This window comes from Rissa tridactyla, chromosome Z (assembly GCF_028500815.1).
Source record: "Rissa tridactyla isolate bRisTri1 chromosome Z, bRisTri1.patW.cur.20221130, whole genome shotgun sequence".
Lineage (NCBI taxonomy): Eukaryota > Metazoa > Chordata > Aves > Charadriiformes > Laridae > Rissa > Rissa tridactyla.
Window position 1 is genome coordinate 20,112,523 of NC_071497.1, and position 21,460 is coordinate 20,133,982.

Sequence of the window (21,460 nt, forward strand, 5' to 3'; positions counted from 1 at the left end):
TCTGAGATTGTGGGGATGGGTGGAAAAACAGTGGACAGCTGTTAGCATGTAAATAGGTTAGTGGGTTTTTCATTGCAGGGTCACTAGTAGGGATGGGAATAGCACGTAGGCTTTCCTTCCCTTGGGAACAAGCCAGGTCAGGTAGAAAATGGTGTAAGTAGTGGTTTGGGATGTGAATGAGAGTGATTTTAAGAGCATGTCTGGTCACAGAAGTGAATTAATTCTATAGCAGAGATGAACTTCAGATAGCCCACTTTTCTAAGTTCTTATGGATAAGGCTGTGAGAGTAGAAACTTCCAGAATTTTAATTACTGAGAAAATAGTTTAAAATTATTTTTTTTTTCATCTGAGACCTAGTTACATGTGACACATCGCCTGTCCTCCATGTGTCTCTAATGCAGACAGAGAAACATATGGTTCATAGTCCAGAACATCTTTAAAACAAAGATGTGGTGCAGTGCATAATGTGACACCAGATCTATAAAATGTAAACATTTGGGGTAAGTACAAACCCATTTCAGCCCTTTGGGCATGATCAGAGTTAAATAACTAGAAGAATAATAACAAAATTATCTGTTATGAAAATTACTATTATAAAAATGTGAATTATTAAAGGTCAAATATAAGAAAACATAATTTTTGCTATTGGTATACTGATGGTCACAAATTATAACATTTACAGAGGACAACAAGCATGTTAGCATGCCCATGTACTCTTTCTGAAATCTTGTACGATCTACAAATTCTTATCTTCAGACATGTTGCTGGCATTTCAACCAGTTTAAATTTTTACAGAAATCTCAGCAGCAAAGTAAAAAGCATAGTGTTTAAACAAAAACACAATTACTGGAAAGTTTCAAGGTAACTAGTGGCTCTTTTGATACTCAATCCACGTAGAGGGCTTAAGCAAACATAATAATTTTACTATTTGTTTTGAAAAGTCTTATATTATCTTCATATTACCTTTAAAATTCATCACTATAATTATTACTTGTGTTTTCAACAGATTTTATTGAAATGAAGTAGTGGATAAAGAAGATATACTTCTTGAAAGTACTGTGAAACTTGTTTTAATTAATCTCAGTAGGTTAGTTGAAGCTACAATAAGTACATTTAAAACACTGAAATTTTAAGTAACTTAAGCATTTCTTAACTAAACCCTGGGTTAAATATCAAAGCATCTATTTCAGTCCTTTGCAGTTATTTGCATTTAGATAGTCTATAAATAAATTATTAAATAAATTATTTAGCAAGTTCTGGCCCTCGATTTGTGCAGCGAGTACAAAATTTCATGGCCTTAAATACACCTTAAAGTGGTTAATGATGTATAGTCATTAAAATCTCATCTTATTTTCTATATTTAACCTGAGATTTCTTGCTATGACCTTCTTTAAATTAATGAATAACTCTCCTGTGCATTAGGATTTGAGTATCACTGTTTTATGTATTTTCTGTAATAATTGATGCTGTGCCATGTGACACCAAGGCAGAATTGCATTGTTACAGCTAATGAACTTTGCACTTAAGAAAAGAAACAGATTTCTCTTCCTGCCCTAGAACTAAAAAAAAAAAAACAAAAACCAACCAAACTTGGAAATGATATTTTCAAATATTATTAGGAGCTTGAAATACATATGAATTCCAAAATCTAAAGAAATGTTACTTGAACATAACAGTATCTCTTTCTTTCCATTATTTAAATTGCAGCAGGGCATGTATTTTATAAAGAAGGAAACCAGAATATTCCACTAATTTTCTTCCACGAATCTATTATTGCTTTAAGATAGAACTGAACAACTGAGCTATGAGAAACACCGTAAGTTCATTATATTGTAATGGTCGTACTATAGAAAACTGTAGTGTTTTCAGCAACTGTAATAGGTCTTACATGCTTAAATAAAACAAGTTTATGAGTGCAAGTCAGCTGCTGACCCCACACAGGGGAGCTTACAGGAGAGTCTGAATTGCATTTCCCGAGATCCTTGAGATTCCATAAGCAGGAGGAAGGATATGACAGAAAATAGAGAAGGTGGATTAATGGCTGTGTAACTGGTGTATATTTTAATTTTTTAAGTCATTAGTGAGTAGAACTATAGGAAGATATGCGTATGTAATACATAGGGAGCATGCTCTTGTCTCTGAAGTTTCGTTGGAACAGTCAGTGGACACTGAACAATATAAAAGCCAAGGACTGAGCAGGTATGTATTAGTATGATTAAGAAATTGAGGAGAGGACAGTTGATTGACTATTATGAGTGCTAGGAACCTGGATAACTAGCAAAGTAAAAAGGAAGATTTCCATTTGTTGAAAGGAATTTAGTATATTTTTGTCTTCACCTAAATTTATGGTTTACATAACTGGAACAGTATGTTTTGAGGTTATCACCTTCCCAATGTGACTTTAGAGTAAGTCATTCTAATGTCAGGATCATAAATGCCTATAGGAGTATTAAAATACAGAGAGATTAAAAAAATAGAGGTGAAAAAATTCCCATCTATAAATGAAAGTTTTTTAACAGTGTCTGAATCGCTATTTAAGAAAAGGTCAGAAATATTGGAGTGCCTCCTGGTCACTCAAAGTAGTCGTGGAACAACAGCAGAAAAGATCAACAGATTGGCAGGGTTTTAACAGTATCAATGTACATTTCCATGGAGAGAAAATTTCCATTTTTCACAAAGCAAAGTAGGAAGCATCATGTGGCAACAATACATTTCACCTCTCTTAAACAAGGCCTTGGTGGAAATATTTCAGTAAATACCAAAAGAAATAAAATGACAAACCACTACTCATTGTTGTATGCTAGGGATTTTTCAGATCATTTTTCCGAGCAAAAGCAGGTACTGTAGTTAAAATGCTCCACCCTGGCTGTGAGTCTGTCTGCCCTCGCAGGACCTGAGGCTCACCAGCAAGTGGGATACAGGATGCTGTTGGGGCAGGGAACATTGCACCCCAACCAGACCAGCTGTTGTGTGTGTACCCAGCAGTGGTGGGTGTAGACACACTCTTGGGTGTCAACTAAGAGACACTACAAGTCATCACTGTCTCTGCCATGAGATTATGTCCACAATTTACGTGTAGTTTCATTTCTTGCTGATGTAGATATCCCGCTTGTGGTCTAGGCTATTCTGCCAGCCAAGTTGCACGGCTTCTGTAGGTGGGTAGGTGTCCACTTAAGTGTGAGATATCATCGTAGGTACTGGAGTGGAAAAAAACAAAAGATAGGTGGAGCAGCCTTTCACATAGTTGCTGTATTACTGTCTCACTTGAAAGGTGCAAGTGAACTTGAAATACACCACATTGAGCGTAACTGATTCAGCAGTAAGAAAGATCAAATTATATGTTCAATACGTATTTTACTTCTGTATCTTCCATCAAAACCCGTCAGTTTAGCACTAGTAAGGTATCACAGAAGAAATTAAATGATAAGTCTATTGTAAGAGCATTAAATCAAGCGGTGAGTATTTCAGTTGATTTTAGTTTGGAAATAGTACCCGCGTGATTTTTTAAGTAATGAAAGGTAGCAAATATTTGTATGAATAAGTGTGATTTCTGAATATAAGCTGTATTTTAAGTTTACTATAAATTTGTCACCTTAGGGGACTTCTAAACATATTTTTTTTTAATTGCTGAAAAATTAAATGAGAAATTTAAGTGTTATTAATCATGATTAGTGTACTGGTTATTTCTTATAGGATACAGCATTAGAAATTACATTTTCCTCAATACAGATAACATAAATAACCTCCTTGGATTTTCCTTCTAATTCCATCTCAGTTAAGAGGCCACTATTTCAAAATCCGATTAAACGAAGGGGTTTTATCTGTTTAATCTTGTAATTTTCTGAGGGAGAACTTTGTGGTATTGTCTTGATCAAGATCAAGAGCATATTGATCAGCCTCCAAAAGCTTTTATGTTACTTTTTTCTGATTGTGTATTTTTTAAAGGAAAAAAAAATAAATCCAAGACACCACCATCCCACTTAGTTTTTGTACTGCTACTATTTGACAGCTACAATAAAATGAAATTATTACTAATTGCTTCTACACATAGATTTATTAAAGAATTACTATCTGAACAGCAGAAGACTTGTATTTCAATTAAAGCCTCCAAAGCAGAAACCACATTTTTTTAACTGCCAATGCATTCTTATCAGTTAGTAGAGCGTTCAGCTAACTCTTAATCAGTTCACACTTTTTGAACTTCCCTATTTATGGGAGCTATTCATGGGGTAAAGGAGGAACGATGATACATGGAAAGAATTATTCACCTCTAATCTCTACTATAGAAAATCCTTGCATGCAAGATAGTTCCTTTTTAACTAGTGTATAGTTTGACTTCAGCCCACAGGCAAGATAGAAGGTTCACTTTTTTGGTTGCTATCTGTAGCTCCACTGCTATATTCTGTTAATATTAGAAACATGAGAAATACAGCTAACACAATACTGGTCTTAGAGCCCAAGTCATCAAAAAGAAAAGGAAAAGTGGCAGTTTTACTTTTCCACTATTGCCAGTATCTGAGGTGGCCGCTAGGCTGCATTTTCTCAAGCAATGAAAGCCGTCAGGGCCCAAATTGTTCACTCATTCAGTGTATCCGTCCTGTTTAATTCTAACTCTGGAAGGAAAGCCAGTGTATTTTGACTCACACTGAAAGTGAAATGTGGACTCTCTATTTGTATAGCCAAAATGAAAAACTGAAATCTTTCGTTCTTTTCAGCATTTAGATATTCTGGCTGACACAAATCCAGTTGCTTTTCTTTCACTCATAAATAAAGCATGGGAAAGATGTGCTAGATTTACGAATTGGTGGAGAAGGAGATGGTGTTCGTAGACTGCCTTTGTTTTGCCCTCTTGCTAGATAAGAGAAATCCATATTGAGATGATTCCTCTGCCTGAGGCATTTTGAACACGCGGCTTCCCCTGTGTCTGAAGCACGTTCTGTGTTTCCGTACGGAGCAGTACGGCTTCAGCTGCCTCAGAGCTCCTTCAGAGGAAGGTGCCACGAGAGAGGAGAGTGAGTGCTAGGATGGTGGTTATTTTTTAGAAAGCAATAAGCAGCACACTGAGAGGACAGAGTACACAAACACATACCCTCTTCAGTTCATCTGACAGTTATGACTGCATTGCCGAGGCACTCCCTGTTTTGGGGCATCACAACTAAAGCCTCCCCATTGCCCACAGTTCCACATCAGGGCTCCTCCAGGCTCTGAGCTGCAGCTTCTGCAAACATCACCACCAGCCAGGTCGCTTTTTGTGCCAGCTTTCCCCCTTTCTCAGCAGCCATGAATACCAAAAACAGGAAGCAAAAACTTCAGCGAATTCTGACCTCCTGTCCTTCCTTCTTGGGTCCCACACCAGAAGCTGACTTTTCCCAAGCCATAAAGAGGGGGTGAAGTCTTCTGACTCTTTAACTTGCCCCCTCTCACCTCCCCATCCCTTTAAGGAAAGCCATATTTTCTTGATGACTCGGTTACCTGATGCTCATTGCAGCAACAAAGGCAGCTGAGTGCCTTTTCACCTTCTTTCTGCTGGAATATGTTTAGACATTCCCTAAAAGAGCATAGAATTTGGTTCTCGAGGTAAAGTAAGTTCACAGGTATACTGAGACTTTTAATAGAAGATTTCAGGAGGGTGCAGCTAGGAATTTACCGTTCAGCGCATACTCTGTGTTGGTGGGAGGAGTAGTAATACTTCACTCAAAATGGAGGCTGATGTTGTGGAAAAAGGCTTTTCAGAAGTCAGCTGTCATCTTGTCATTTGTCCATTATATACTTTGCAGGTTTGACTTGGTACCTGAACATTTTGTTACATCAGCAATGAGCTTTCAGCTGATTGCTGACTTACAGTTGTGATTAGTGGAGTGATTTATGTACCCACATGCTAAGAGCCTGTTATATTTTTTGCTGGCTTTTGTTTCCTTTTTTTTCTTATAGGAAAATCACTGTGACATAGGTAAAACAGTTCACAAAGGTAAATTTAGCATCTCTGCTTTTAGTGATGCTTACACATTGATGCCTTCTATTTATCTAGGGAGTGTATTTTGGAAGTTAAGTATTTCTTTGTAAGCAATAAGCATGTACTTCTAATTATTCATATGGACGATTCAGTTTATTATCCCAGTTTATTGTCCCAGGACACATTTGTGGCTATGAAATGTAAGTATTGGAAATAAAAGCAAGCTGTTCCAGTTTTCTTCACTTAAAAGTTTTTGTACTCTCTTGATTAAAGGCTCTTTTATGCATTAAGAGTCAAAAGGCTTTTAGGTAACTTTAAAAAGAAGTGATATTAAGGATTAATACATTTTTCAATATTAACTGCAGAAGAAAGTTTCATTAGGCCAAAGTTCCAGCTTCTCATGTTGGGTTTGCAAGGGAAATACAAAGCCATTTTATTTTTCATTGTTATTTTAATTAACTAAGTATTTCCAATAAGTACTTCACCTTTCCATTGTGCTGTCCAAAGCACAATTGTTTGCACAAAAAAAACCAACAAACCCCAAACCCACCAAATCAAAACAAAGTGCAATGTGACTGGACCAGAAATGATTTTCAACTATTTGCAAGGGAATTATCCAAATTATGGATTCAGCAGATTTTCCTTCCTCGTTTGCTTCCAGGTATGTTGCTTCTTCACCCAGTGCTTTACACAAGGTGCATGCTGTCTTTACCAGGCTCTGCTCACTGATGTCTAAAGTTATGTCTCATGTCTACAAAAAATTTCAAGAAAGTTCATCAAAAAATGAATTTATGTTTTGATGACTTAATTTACTTATATTTTAGGTATTGCACCATCAGGACAACTGAGAACCCCCTGTGTAAATTCCTTTACCTAGTTTTGTTGTAGTGACCAAATGCCTGCTTTTCACCAAATACATTTTATTTGTCCCATTGTCATATTTGATACAGCAGTTTCATCTGTCATTTCCCATGACTTTCAGGAGATCACCTTCCCATGTAAGGTCACAGCAGCAAACGTAGGTTTGTATTAGGCATTGAGATTATGCATAAGTGAGAATTTACTTGGTTTCAAACACCAGAAACTGGAAGTTAAGAGACTATAGCGTAGGATTTAAAGAACAATGGTGTACAAAATAGAGTAAATTCAGAAAATCTGAAATTTGTGCATATAACTGTAACCATAGACTTTATAAGATTTGGAATCTTTGTTCAAGATTAAGTACTTTCATCTAATAATTTTGACTAGTTCACCAAGAGAGAACCATTTCTGGATGCACCGATTACAGAAAACAAAGCCAAGTGTCTGTGCTGTATTCAGTAAGTCCACCCCACTTGAAAAAGAATTAGCAGTGATTTTGGCCTCCATCCTGTGCAGAGGAGGAAATGCTTCAAGATATGTTTCAAATATGCAGAGGACCATCTCTGACTTACCTAAAGAGCTGCAAACTCTCTTAGTTTGAAATGTGGCCTGGAAAACAACGTTGAAGAGGATCTTGGACAACTCAGCGGACACACAGTAGATTCAGCGCTTCAAACATGAATAATGCACGTAGCCCAGAGCATGTATCACGGCTCTGATTGGAATCAGGATTTTGCAGCAGGTTTCCATATATATCTAACTAACTGATTTAGATAAATAGCTCCAGAGGCTTTATTCTTGTTTTCAACGTCAAGTAAATCCATCAAAATGACTAACCTTTTTGGTGAACAGCGCACAGAATTGCTGGCCCAATAGTTTGCGGTATTTTATTAGCCAGAAGAACACTGTATTTGAGGCTTCTGCTTAATGTGCAAAGCACTGGATTGCAGGAGAGTTTAATGGGCTGTATTTTAATTCTGACCCGCTTTTGTTGGCCTGAGTATCTTTTTTTTTGTTAAGCAAATCACTCTGAAGCCAGCTGAGCATGGATACTTGTGTTGAAGCAGAGATGGCCAGCGATTTTCAGTCAGCAAGCTGGTCTGCACTGGCAAAGGTCTTGAGGTTTGCAAATGCTAATATTGAAAACAACCCAAAACCACCAAACAACGAAAAAAAAAACCAAAAAACCCAAGGGATTTTATGTTCATTGTAAGCCAAGTCTTTAAGCATATTTGATGGACATTATGAAAGGTCAAAGCAGAGATGCTTTATGGTTTTAACGTTTTCCTATAATAAGGAAAGAGATCTGAAACTGGGATAGATTGTTGCCTCTGTAATCATCCCCTATTCCTGCTGGATCTCACCACATGCTGCTATGCGCTTTAAGAAGTTCTTTACTACATTTTTCACATGTAGATTTTCATAGGGATGTCTGTGCTAATAACTGAGATAAATTAAGTTCCTTAAAGGTTAAGTGGAGGTAAGTTTTGTTGCTGAGCTTGTGTTTGACTGTCCCATCCAGTTGTATATAACATTATACATCATTAGAGCTGGATGGAGAAAAACAGTGATTGCTAAATTTGCAAAAAATATTGTTTCATTCAAGTCTAGGCTTCTGGGCATTCATCTTAAAATGGCTAAACAGGCTACAGAAGTAAAGCGACCCACAGTAGATCTACAAAATGAGAAGGTGACATGCTGATCTTTGTATTCTTTGCCTTTTTCCAGAGATACCACAAAATTATGCATTTGTTTCAAATATAGTGTTATGTCACACCAATATAAAAGAACTCTGGAAGCTCATTTTTAGGTTTACTCAAAATAAATTAAAAGGCAGCATTCTGAATGCATAAGAAAAAGAATAATACTGATATTTCTGATAAACTGATATTTCTGTCTTTTAAACATCAGTTGCATATGGTTTGTTATGTTTGGAGTGGTGGGTAAGTGGGAATAAGACAGTTGTTAAGTAGGTTTTAAGAGAGGATGTGCAAGAGCATCTCTTGGTTTATATACAGATATTTGAAGAAGCTGTTGAAACAGAAGCTGGCATCACTTACAATGAAAGTTTGCCTTGAACCGTTGCATATTTGCAACAGTTTTAGCTTCCTGTATGCCTGTTTTTATAGTCTGGAAAGCAAGTACCTTCTAGTAGAGTATGTACCACTTCACAAATCAGAGCTCTTTACCAAGGTTTACATTTATTGCGTTTGAACATTCCCAGAAAACACATAGGAGATTCTTTCATACATCTTCAATGTAAATGTCTCGTCAGGTTGATCTCATGCATATTGTTGCTGAAAGTACAAGGCATATGAAGACACTAGCTAATTTAATTATGCTTAGCCATGGCTGGGTTTTTTTTTTGACCTTCCAATCTAAGAATTTGTCCTATTACATTTTTAAAATATATTGTGCTGTTTCCATTCAATTTATTCCTGATACCATGATTTCCTCTAGAGCTCAAGAAAGTAGCTGGTTAAGTCTTGCTAAATGAATGTGTAGAAGTTTCAGTATTTTTCTTTCACAATGCATGAAGTCTCAAGCAGTAGATGCGACCCTTTCTCTTGTGCCTTGTGATGAAAAAGGGCTGCAGCTGGTGGTCAGGAAGTCTTCAGTAGGCTGCTGAAGTGCCGAGAGTTATAATAAACGCTGTCCTATTGATGCATGGCCTCAGGGTCTCTCTTGCACGTGTAGGCTTCTGCCCAAGATTCAGCTGTGAACTACTCAGTAACTTCTAGCAGCCAAAAATTCCTAGCTACAAAGACAGAACCTGCCAGTGTCCATAACCACCGCAGAAAACCCTTTTCTTTTGTAAAGAAAGAATTTGAATTAGGGTATGTTGACTAACCAGAATTGTAATGAATCATTGAGACCTTTTAGTCACATTGGCATGGTTAGGGAGAACAAGATAATGTAGTTTCAGTAATTTCCATACCTCTACTGGCAGTGAAACATTTTTTTTCTTTTGTGGCAAAATACTTGTGCCAATTGAAGGAAAAAGTAAATCCTGTAAAGCACTTGTTAACGAACAGCATGTTGTCAGTTAGAATCATAAATTATTTCATCCCTCAATAGGCAAACCTGCAGAAAGGCTGCGCCAAAGTATTTACAGATATTTTCTGATGTCTTTTGAATCCTTTTGGCTTGCAAAGTAGGCATAATGCTACAAGGCTGCTGGATTACTTGAGTAATTTGAAATAGATGAAAGATCAGTAAATGTCAAAAAAAGCAGAAATATTGATAGTTACATTGTCTCCTACATGGCTCCTTTCACCCATATACATTTATTATTTTTTTAAATAAGCAAGTGGAATTCTGCCAAGTCACTTATCCATCCTTCCTAGCTCCAGGCTGAATGAGAAAAGGTTACACCTGTCAACTGGAAGATGTACTCTGGGGAGAATGATTTTCAAACCGTTCACGTCACTTCAAGACATGTAATCATACAAAAACCTCTAAACTCTAAAAATTGAAACATAATACTCAAATCTTTTAAATAAAAGCAAATGCATGTCCTATAAAGCATTTAACTATTCTGTGTGATCTTTCATTTTTCCTGAGTGAGACTAATGTCCCTTTCACTGACTAATAAAAGGTTTCTTCCATTGGCGTGTAATTATGCCGTATACTCAAAGGAATTCTTTTTATTCAGTGAGTATAGCTTCACAGGTATTTGTATTATCATCCTGTTTTCTGTTACATAGTCAGCTCTAGGAATTGACTGATTTAAAAGTAAACCGCGGTCATTCTGAATTTTTACAGAAAAAACACTGACACATATGAGATATGAGGTGGTGGTGTCTTTTCTAATCTGTTAGATCTTCCATCTCTTTTAGTTTCTGACAACAACTAGAATGTAAGAAGGCAGTGATGGCAAGGTCCTTAGATTAACCAAAGAGTTAGTAGGTACAGCAGAAATGGGCAGAAAACTTCCCAGCACTAGATACTGGATGTGATATTCTTTGGCAACTCTTTGCAGATGCAAAGCTACTTCATATTTAATATTTTTGTTTAATTATTTGCTTGCTATGGCATTGCCTGTGTGAAACTAGATAGATGAACTTTGTAACCAACTGCCCAAGTGTGTTACTAGCTAATTTTTCACTAATCATTTGAAATAGAAAGTTACTTCTGTTAGTGATTTAGCTGTCTTTTGCATCTCTTTCTTTTCCTAATCTTTGTTCTACCTCCATTTGATACAAATGTGCATTCAAGCTAATTAAGGAAATTTGCTTTGACTCAGCATGAAAAGGAGGGCAAAAATAAGGGCAGAAAGATTAAAATAGTATAACATATTATCTAGCTTTATGTTTAAAAGCATATTTTTAAACCAAAAATGTGCAGTAAGAATGAATAGGTGGATTCCCTGGACCATATTACTTTCTTTTCACGTTGGTAGCTCAGCTACTGCTGTTGATACAACTGCAGTGGCCACTTGAACTGTAGCTTTGGATGTAACCTTACAAGACTGCAGTCTCACTGTCTGCTGCCTTTTCGATACTGTCTACGATCCGTATATAAATAATGCATAAATATATATATGTTTATATTTACATATATGTATATATATTCTATTACAGCCATTGACAAGCAAGCATTTAAGTGTACTTGGCCTTGCTTTTTAAGCAGGTCTACATCAAAAGCCTAACTGTAAATGAACATTGGGAAGATCCATGCCTTGTTCCTTTGAAATGAAAGGTAGCTCGAATTTTATGTCATACTCTAGCACAAAATAGCTGATTTCCTCTTCTCGATAATTTCTTTTCTGTGCATGTTAGTCAAATACAAGATAAAATGTAGTCCAAAGCTAATTTTTGGAGAAAATAGCTTTTCTGAAAGCTAGTGAACGTGTATCCCAGAGTCAAAATGAAGAAAAAACACCCTCCCAGAAATACTTTGTGAGTAGTTGTCTCATGAAAGATCATAGAATCATGTATCATAACATATCCAAAACTAATGAAAAAAGAAACAGGCTTCCTAGGAATGTATACACACTTTGCATAACCAATTCTGTCTTAAGATATGTTTTAAGATACTGCTAAAACAGTTTTCAAGCATCTAAGTGGATGGGTGACCAAAAAGGTAAATGAAAAAGAAGAACATCATGTCAAGAAAAATGACCTGATAAAAGCGTTTCTAAAGGTTGAAAATGGTGAACAAGTAGGTATTTTCTCAGCCGAAAATATGTCTGAGGAATTTTAAAAATGCTTATTTATAAATCCTTTCTGCACATGCAGAGGAGGTAAGATCTTACTTCTCTAGTATATTTATGTATACTTCTCTTAGGAGACAAGGTGCCTCTGACCAGTGAACAAGGCTGACAGAGTTTCACAGGACACATCATCAGGATTTTTTCCAATTCCCTTCTTTCCCCTTTTAGCATTTTTTAGTCAGTTTTGACATTTTTGGCTTTCATCACGGCAACCCCTAATGTAGGCTCTTGACTTCCATGGTGTCAAGACATCACCTGGTAACTTCGGTTGCCTAGATTTCAGCTGTGTTGGAAACTAGTGTTATCAACAAAAAAGGCTACTTTCACGTTGTCAGTCCCACAAATTGCTTCTCTCAAATCTGAACTGTTTGGGACATTATTGAGAAAGGCACAACAGTAATTTGGCTAGCAGTTCATAAGTAACAAACATAGGAAATTTTATGAGTTTGTTATATTGACAAGCATGATGCTTCTGACATTAATTGCATGCTTCTGATGTCATTAATTTTTCATTACAAAAAAAATTACTCTAGAGTAGCTCTCAGAGCCAATATTCTGATGGTCTTCGTTTTGTTGTGCAATCACACAAAGGCAGTGAACTCATTTACATTATTTAAGCAATGTGAGTTCAGTTGGAAAAGTGCATTAAATAAATGCTTTCCTCATATACTCTCTGACATCATTTACAGATTTCTATTTACCATTATCTTTATAGAACTATAATATAGAACCAGTCTTAGAGACAGTTCTAGAGCTATCAAACCTGGAACAACAGAGGACTTGATAATCACATTAGGGAAGTGTTGTTAGGAGAGGTTAGCAAGGTGATAAGAATAATACTACTCTAGAAGCTAATAGATGCTGTCAACATAAAATATATAATAATGTGTAAAGGAAAAAATTGAAAATATGTAAGTTTAGATATTTAGATTTTTCATGCAATTTTCAATCTATTTCAAAGCTTTGAAAGAAAAATTTTCAATAAGCAATTGGAATTGGGAATTCCTGTTTGCTCATTGGCAAATAAATTATTTACAGACTGAAACAGTAGGATGAGATAATCACACATAAGTAGTCTGAAGCTTCTGAGAAAAAAAATAGGAAGAATTACAAAGAAGTGTGGTGGTGAATTTGTTAGCATTCTGTGTTGTTTACATTTAGTTGTTTCAGTTTTTACAGAGAAAGATGTCTCAACAGTGCTATACCACAGAACACAAAAATGCTAACATTGGCTTATATAGTTAAAATATTGATGGAGAAAAGAAATGCTTGGTAAAAGTATTGGGTTTGCATTCAGCAGAATTCCTTTAATGATAAAACATACAAAATTTTATCTGAAATATTATGGCTTCTGACTGAAGCTGTTTGTCTTCTAAAACCCATCATTTAAATTTATACCTAAAAAAACCTATACATGAGCGGTCATGATGGGGATTTCTTGAACAATAGCAACAAGCCAAAAAAAAAAAAAATCCAATAGAAAAGCATTCCCTTCGCTTTCAGTAATTCTTTCTTCTCTTGAAGGAATTAGCATAGTAATACATATTATCTGAAAGGAGTAAAAACCCTAAAGAATATAGATAAAATAGTCTATATCTGAATCTAAATATTTCCGTATCTTTCAGGTTAAACTGAGTAACTGAAACAGATGTGATTAGTATTTAAACAATATCTAGGAAATATGTGCACTGTATTTAGGAGGATTTATTACTATGGGAATTTTTTATTTTTATTTTTTCCTTAGCAAATTTGTTATACTCTTAAATACTTGAATACAACTAATAGCTTGGTGTGTGCACTGGCTGCCATTGTGCTTATGACAGGCAGCAACATATGTCCAAATTATGCAGTCTGTATTAAAATAGCACAAATAATGGAGATTTTAATTAGGCTAGTCTTTCAGGTGCTTTTATCAGACTCTTAAAATGATGTGGAAATTATATAGCTTAGTATTAACCAAGTAAACCTCTCGTTCTCAATTCAATGTGAAGTGCATTTCCTAGTTGTTTTCTCTCTTTTCCCGATAAAAGGCACTAGACCCAGCATAGAAAGTTGCATTTAAAATATCCTTTTCTGTGACCATTGGGAGTCACCCCTGCACTCATCAGTTCAAAGTTTATAAATGTCTTCTATATAATTTGCTTGATGTCTTCCTATCATCCCACTATAGAATCAAACTGCATTTATTATTCTTTAAATACTCTAAGTTGAACCTGAGTATCTCCATATCTCAGTATCTTTAAAAAATATATATTATTGTTTATTTAGCTAAGCCTGGATAAATGTCCCCTCCTATAATTTTCTTATGTTCATAGAATCATAGAATCATAGAATGGTTTGGGTTGGAAGGGACCTTAAGGAGCATCTAGTTCCAACCCCCCTGCCCTGGGCAGGGACACCTCCCACTAGACCAGGCTGCTCAAAGCCCCATCCAGCCTGGCCTTGAACACTTCCAGGGATGGGGCAGCCACAGGTTCCCTGGGCAACCTGTTCCAGTGCCTCAACACCCTCAGAATGAAGAATTTCTTCCTAATATCCCATCTGAATCTCCCCTCTTTCAGTTTGAGGCCGTTGCCCGGTGTCCTATCATTACACTCCCTGATAAAGAGCCCCTCCCCATCCTTCCTGTAGCCCTTAGGTACTGGAAGGCCGCTGTAAGGTCTCCCCTGAGCCTTCTCTTCTCCAGGCTGAACAACCCCAACGTGTAAATCACTGTTCTATTTATGCTAACCAGCGTATGCATAGCCATCCCATAGGTCTGAGGTGAAAGGGTGATTCCCTTCAGTAGCCTTTTCCCTTAATATTTTCCATCTGCAGCTTTCTGCGTAGCACTCTGTTCAGCAACACTATGGCCATGGCAATGATGAGGAGGAGGATGTCACAGTAGATTGGGCTGGATACACTTTCAGTTTTTAAGAAAACTGTTACAAACAGAAGGAAACAGAAGGGAGTAAATCTTTTTTGGGTAATACTGGCACAGAAGTAAAATATTATTTTTTATTATAGAAGAGCAGTTACCTGGTTTTGAATGAGGAAAACAATGACACTGGTTTCTCTCAGTCTCAGTTTTTTTTAACTAAATCCTGATGCTGTAGAAGGAAGAGAATGACCCAGTGATGCTGACAAAGTAAAGAAAGGGAGGGGAAGTGAGTGAACAAAACATTCTCTCATAAATTGTCTGAACTCTAGCTCCCTATTAAGGTCAGGATTTTTCACTATGAGGATGTTGACAAGGTGTGGTGCAATGAAGGGATTTTGTAATGATGAATTAAATGTAGTGATTTGAATGTAAAGCCTTGCTGTCAAAATAGTAAAAACTGTAGAATTAAGAAATAGACAGTTCAGGATAGGAATTTGTAATTAGTAGACACTTTCTTTTGTTTCAGTGACTGGCCTGTTTATTCTCTGTGTCTCTCCTCTTCATGTGTACAATAATGATTTGTAATTACAGGGTTTTGTTGGAGATGCCAAAAGCAATTGCTTCTCTGTTTTTAATGCAGGCATTGCCACCTTCCAAATTTTTCACTGGGCAAGTTTAACCATAATCTTCTAATCTGAACAAATTCTTTATTAATGTGGAGAGGTGCATCAGATTTTTTACTGATGTGGTGCAATTTGTGCTTTTTATCACAGACATAAAGAAACAAAAGATGGGCTTTTCTTCTTTGGTAGAACGTTGAAATGAAGGTGGATGTCGTGTGGTTGTGTGGTTGTATGGCTGGGAATGAATCAAATTGTGTGGGTTGACGACTGAATTCGAGAGATGCTAGAGGAATCTAGGTATACCTGATATACCTTTTACTGGTTTCGTGGGCATGATACTGAATGTGGTTATGAATTGCAACCCAGAGGAAAAGAAAAAAATTGTATTGATTTTTATGCCTACAGGTCCTCAGCATTGTATTGTGCTGTATTCAAAATAAGTTTGAGGAATAACTGTTTTCTGACAGAGAACAAATACTATTTGTATTATTTCTTTTTTTATTGTTATTATTAGTTTTACATATATGTTTGTTGTACCATATTCATCCAGTTTCATGAGCATTAATCTGAGTTCAAGGGCAATACCATCTTTTTTTGTGTGATTTTTGTGAGGAATTAACATACACAAATCATTAGCCTGAATGTAATTGAATGTAATTGAAGCCCGAAACTGTGACAACTGAAAATGGGTTGTGTGTTTCTAGTGATATGAAGACTGTCGTCAGCTAAAAAGTAAGGTGCTAACAGATAATTAGGATACTCATCTTTTTCATTAATAATATGAGCCAAACCCTAAATAGTTGATTAGGAGACGCCAGCTGCTTTGCGTCCCTACCCTCTAATTCCAAGCTACTGGCCCCATTATCTCAGCATCAGAGCAACCAAGTGACATTTTACTTGCCTGGATCTTTTTGTAAATCTTGCATCTCACCCAGGGATAAGGATCGGGTAGTTACCTCTGGTTCTTCCTCCTGTTCTCATGATGACCCTGGTTCAACCTCATCCTTTCCAAAGTGAACTGGTTTTTTTGTGTATCGCTTCTTCTGTCTTCTGTATAGGCGTGACTCATACCAGCATAAGTTGGTTCTCTGGTCCAGTAGCTGCAGTGCCCATCGTGGGGGTTGGAGTATCCACAGCACTCATCGTAGGGGTTGGAGTAGCTACAGCGCTTGTCACGGGAGTTGTAGTAGCCGCGGCACTTGTCGTAGATTTGGAGTAGCCGCAGCGTTCGTCATGGGGGTTGAAGAAGCCACCATGCTTGTCATAGGGGTTAGAGTAGCTGCAGCGCTGGTCGTGGGGATTGGAATAGTGTGTCCGCATACGCACCGATGGTTAACCCTGAGCAAAATCGAGACCTGAAACACATTCAAAAGACCTAGCAGTAGGAGCGTGCTGGTTCCAGCATCCCAAGGGTATTCAAAATTCTTGAACGCTGTTGTAATTAGCCTGGAGGAGAAGCGGGAGGTCCCCCCCGCAGATTAGATCTCCAAGGGGAAAAGATAAGAGGGGTAATTGATAAAAGTTTTCACTAGATTCCCAAAGTACAAAGATGCTGCTAGTTCGCCTTGTTCATCGTTCTTAATAATTAACAAGTACAGCCACAACACACCAAATTTCATCATAACATAAGCCTGCACTACAAGGCACAGCAAAATTATAATCTTGAGAGTCTTCACAGGGATGATAAACAGCATAACAAGGGCTAGATTCATAAAACTACTGGCAAAGAAGTAATTTTCTTCCACCTTGCAGTATGTAGCTCTGGGTGTAAATTACCAACACTGGAAGGGGAAGTTCTCATTCTTTTTCTGAGGAGGTGGTTTTTTTTAATCATTTAACCAAGCTAATGCCCTAGCTACCAACAGGTAAGTATCCCAAGGTCTCTCTTTTTGATGCTGTTTTATCTTGTCTAATAAATAAAGTAAGGCAATTCAGTGAGTCAGTGAACCTCAACACTAGATTAGAGCATTATTCTCTTTCACTGACTCTAGGACTATCATAGTGTTTTATACAAATTAAAGCAGTTTCACAAAAGGGAAGGTGAAAGACTCAAATAAAAATTTTATGTAGTATTTTAGTGATTAGGAAACTTACCTGTCAGGTGAGAAACTTCTGCTGAATTCACTTTCTGTTTAATTTGAGAACAGGCATTAGAATCCAGATTCTCAGGTTAAATTAGACTTGAATTCTTAGAGGATTTTTCAAATGCTTAATGTATAGTTCTTTATTTTTAAGATCTCAGGAGTTCTTGTTTCATTTTGTGCCCTAAGGCATATTGTTAAGCTGAATTATTATGTTATGTAGGTTAAGAAGGATAATCTTCTTAAAAAGAATAATAAAAAACATGATAAAAAAATCATAATTTCATTATCCCCATATACTCCAAGACCTAGGATAGTAACGATCAGTTTTTCAGGTGGTGTAACATAATGTGATTCCAAAGACACCACTGAAGTTAAACCCATTTACCCAGCAGAGTAACAAGGCTTGTAGCAACAATAATGTACAACTATAAAGGTCAAGTTTCAAAGTATCGTAATTCTTTGAACTGTTGCTTATATGACAAATGGAATGATCATTCAAAATGCTGTTTCGTTTTCTATGAACTTTGTCTATTTAAAGTAACATTTGTGTAACTTCATCCTTGTCTTCTTTTCTTTCTAACAGCACCTTCAGGCTTGAAGGAATATGTATATCTGGAGGCACGTCAGTTAATTTCTTGCATATCAGATTCATCATTGTGACTTCTTGCAGGCCAGATCTGAGAAGTAACCAGGAACCTAATCCTCCGTGGAGAATGGAAAAGCCCTTCAAGTGAGAGCACAACTGATCATGAGTGTAATCTGCGTTGATTCATTTTTCTCAGATCTGACAGCTATGTGCTGAGTCCTGGCAAAAGCCACAGCCTTAAATTCCATTTAGAGGGAAAGAAGAATAAAGAGGAGTACATGTCTTGCCCCGTTGCAGAAACTGCTCACTCCAAGCCTGACACTTGACTTCTGTGCTGAGCAACCAGAGTAACAAACAATGAGTTTTTCATGGGTCCAGCCAGCATCCAAAAATATTTCTATATGTAGCCAAAAGGAGAAATGAAGCACTTACATGATAGCAGAAAAAGAATGCATTTACTGTAACAGAGCAATGTTGCTGTCTGTGGGGAAAGAAGACCTCTGTCATCCCTTGTACATATTCAAAGCCATACAGGAACAAGGCATCGGTGATGTTAAATTGCTTAAGAGGATGCTGTCTTCTGTCCTCCACCCAACTTTGAAGAAGTTCAGCTGTTAGAGATTGCATCTCAATGCACTTCTAGTATTTGCACTGTCACGTCCATTCAGGGTAATGATGTGCGCCACCATTTGCACAGATGGCCCCAGGAGATTTTTGACCACAACAAGCTGTATTTTGCCGGGGCTCCAAAAGGAATTAAAAAATTAGAAATGAAGAAAAACATTTACGCTCTTTTTCACTATGGGGATCTCTTCACAGAAAGGAATACGGTCCTTTCTTCTGTTTAAATAAATACATGCATATACATACATATATATATATGTATATATATGAAAAAGCATCAACATGATAAGGTGTATTTAAAAAGGGGATATAATCTTTTTTAATAGCATCCATTTTTTATCATACTAGCAGCCAAGAAATTTAGTCTATTGAATTACGCATCCAAAATGTTCCTATTGAACATTGACATTATAGTCCCAGTTACTGTTAAAGATGTCATTTGTAATATGTATTTGACATAAATTTTTTCTAGCCATTTGTCTATACTTCATGAGAAATCTAACAGACAAGCAGTATTTTCAGTTTATTTTTCTAAATAAATATGTTGTTTATATTATTTGCAGTCACTCATTTTGGCTGGTTTTCGTTATCTCCAAAAATGATTTAAAGACAGAACCAAAACACAGGAATTGTTTGTTCATGTTAAGCTGTAATGATTTGCTGACCGAAAGCTTTAATATAAATACTGTAATTTGTAAAATGATTAAGTATATTTATACAGGCAAATATGTATGGAAAACAAGAGGAGGTATTTTAACTCTTAATTTCAGAACATAGTTTATTTTAATATCCACACAAAGAAATCTAAAATTATAATGGGATAGATTTTTTATTATCAGTGAGTTTTGGCAAGTGAAGATTTGAATGTTTAAGAATGAAAGGAATGTACTCTAATAATGGTGGTTTCCCAAAATTATACAGAGACCTTTTGACGGCTGTCTCATTTTCTTCAAACTGTTATACGTTTTTTGGATTTCTTTTTTTTTTGTGTGTGTGTGTGTGTGTTAGGGCTTTTTGTTTGGTTTTTATTTGTTTTAGCATACTGACAAGGCCATGAAGTTGATAGTATTTGATCACAAACAATTGGAGAAGCTACAGAATAAGAGGTTGTTCCTTAGAACAATCTGCAGTTTACAGTTAAGAACAGTTGTTGTTATCCATCTACTGCAGTGTTTTGTTATCAAATTATTGAACATTTCAATGCTAGAGCTGTTTTGAATAAAAATATATTTTTCCCTTTTTCTTAGTCCATTAGCCTGTGTGTAATTTTAAGAGAAAAGTAAAGCATGTGATTCCCAGTTCACTTATGCATTCATCTTAAATCCAGTCATATGTATCTGAGTAGGTTTTTCTTCATATTCATTGCTTTATGGACGTATTAAGTGCTCACTAACAGAAAAATGATCTTTCAACAACAAAAAATGGAAAATTCAAGCCTTTTTTTAATCTGTGAGTTAACTTTGTAAAGGGCAGATATTTTAAAGATGTGTTGCTCTGCTCTAATGTACTAACTAGTGTATGCGTGTGTGTTTGTGTGTGTGTGCACGCATGCGCACCCTTACCTGCTGATGAATGAAACGCCAGCCCTGCTGAAGTAGGTGCCACATGTCCTGCTACTGCAAAAGATGCTCATGTTATTGTATTTTTTGGAGAAAAACCTGAACTCTGTCTTTGTTTGTCACTCTGAAGCCATAAATAGCTTCTACAGTTTGTCAGGAAATCACAAAATGAACTAATTAAGTGAATGTTAGCCTCCCTCATTTGACAAAACTTGGGATCATCTCACAGTTTTACTCTTTTTTTAAAGAAAGTTAGTGGTCAATTTCCATTGGTGCAATGGATAAATGGAACCTTTGTATCTGTTAAAGAATGATGGCTGTGTTTTATTCCCACACATTTTAGCTTATGGTTGGCTTACAGTCTTCTAACTGTGATTTTGTTTCTGTGTCATTAGAATCACATATTTGGACATACAACTTGCATGGGCTTGGTTTTGCTCCCTCTTTGGATAACCTGTGTTTTAAAATTGGAGAGCTTAGTCTTTGAGACTAATATTCAGAGTTGTTTAAAGAAGGGGCAACATTATCGAAACAATAAGAAAATTTCAGAATGATAATTTGAGCACTTCCATTATTATCTAACAATAATATTTGGAAAAGCTCTTATTTTTGTGAACAGAATGCATTCATCTATATTTGAAAATAGCCCAATAAAATCTAGTGAAATAATTTGTTACTACTTGCAAATACTTTTCTGCTATGCTGAGTTCTAGATCAGCGTGTGTGTTTAATTTTTATTGTACAAAAAGCACCTGAAGCAATGCACAATTTTCTTCAAAAAATACAGCAGAGATGAAAAGAAATGACCTGGTCCCAGGAGTGGTTTTACACAATGTGTGTAATGCAAAAAAAATCCAACACATATACCAATGTGTAGGCCTAATTTAAGTGACAGAAGTAGTTGGAAGAGGACATTGCAAATCATGGTTCTCATCAGTCACATGCTGGTGTTCACAGCTCTGCATTAACCGGGGTTTCATGCTGGAAAGTAAGTTTCAGTGCATGTGCACACACGTGCACTCGCATGCAACATGTGTCATTTTACTACCAGTGTCACTGGCATAAATCCATATTTCTTGATTTTTGTAGATTTAA

General features: G+C 36.4%; 1 protein-coding gene across 1 annotated transcript in view; it reads left to right on the forward strand.

Moving 5' to 3' along the window:
* Nucleotides 1-20,801, forward strand: part of PRR16 (proline rich 16) — a 158,342-nt gene extending 137,541 nt beyond the window's left edge. Inside the window, exon 3 of the mRNA XM_054185888.1 lies at nt 18,180-20,801. The gene's annotated coding sequence lies outside the window, so the exon portion shown is untranslated. The remainder of the gene's footprint in view (nt 1-18,179) is intronic.
* Nucleotides 20,802-21,460: the final 659 nt, after the last annotated feature.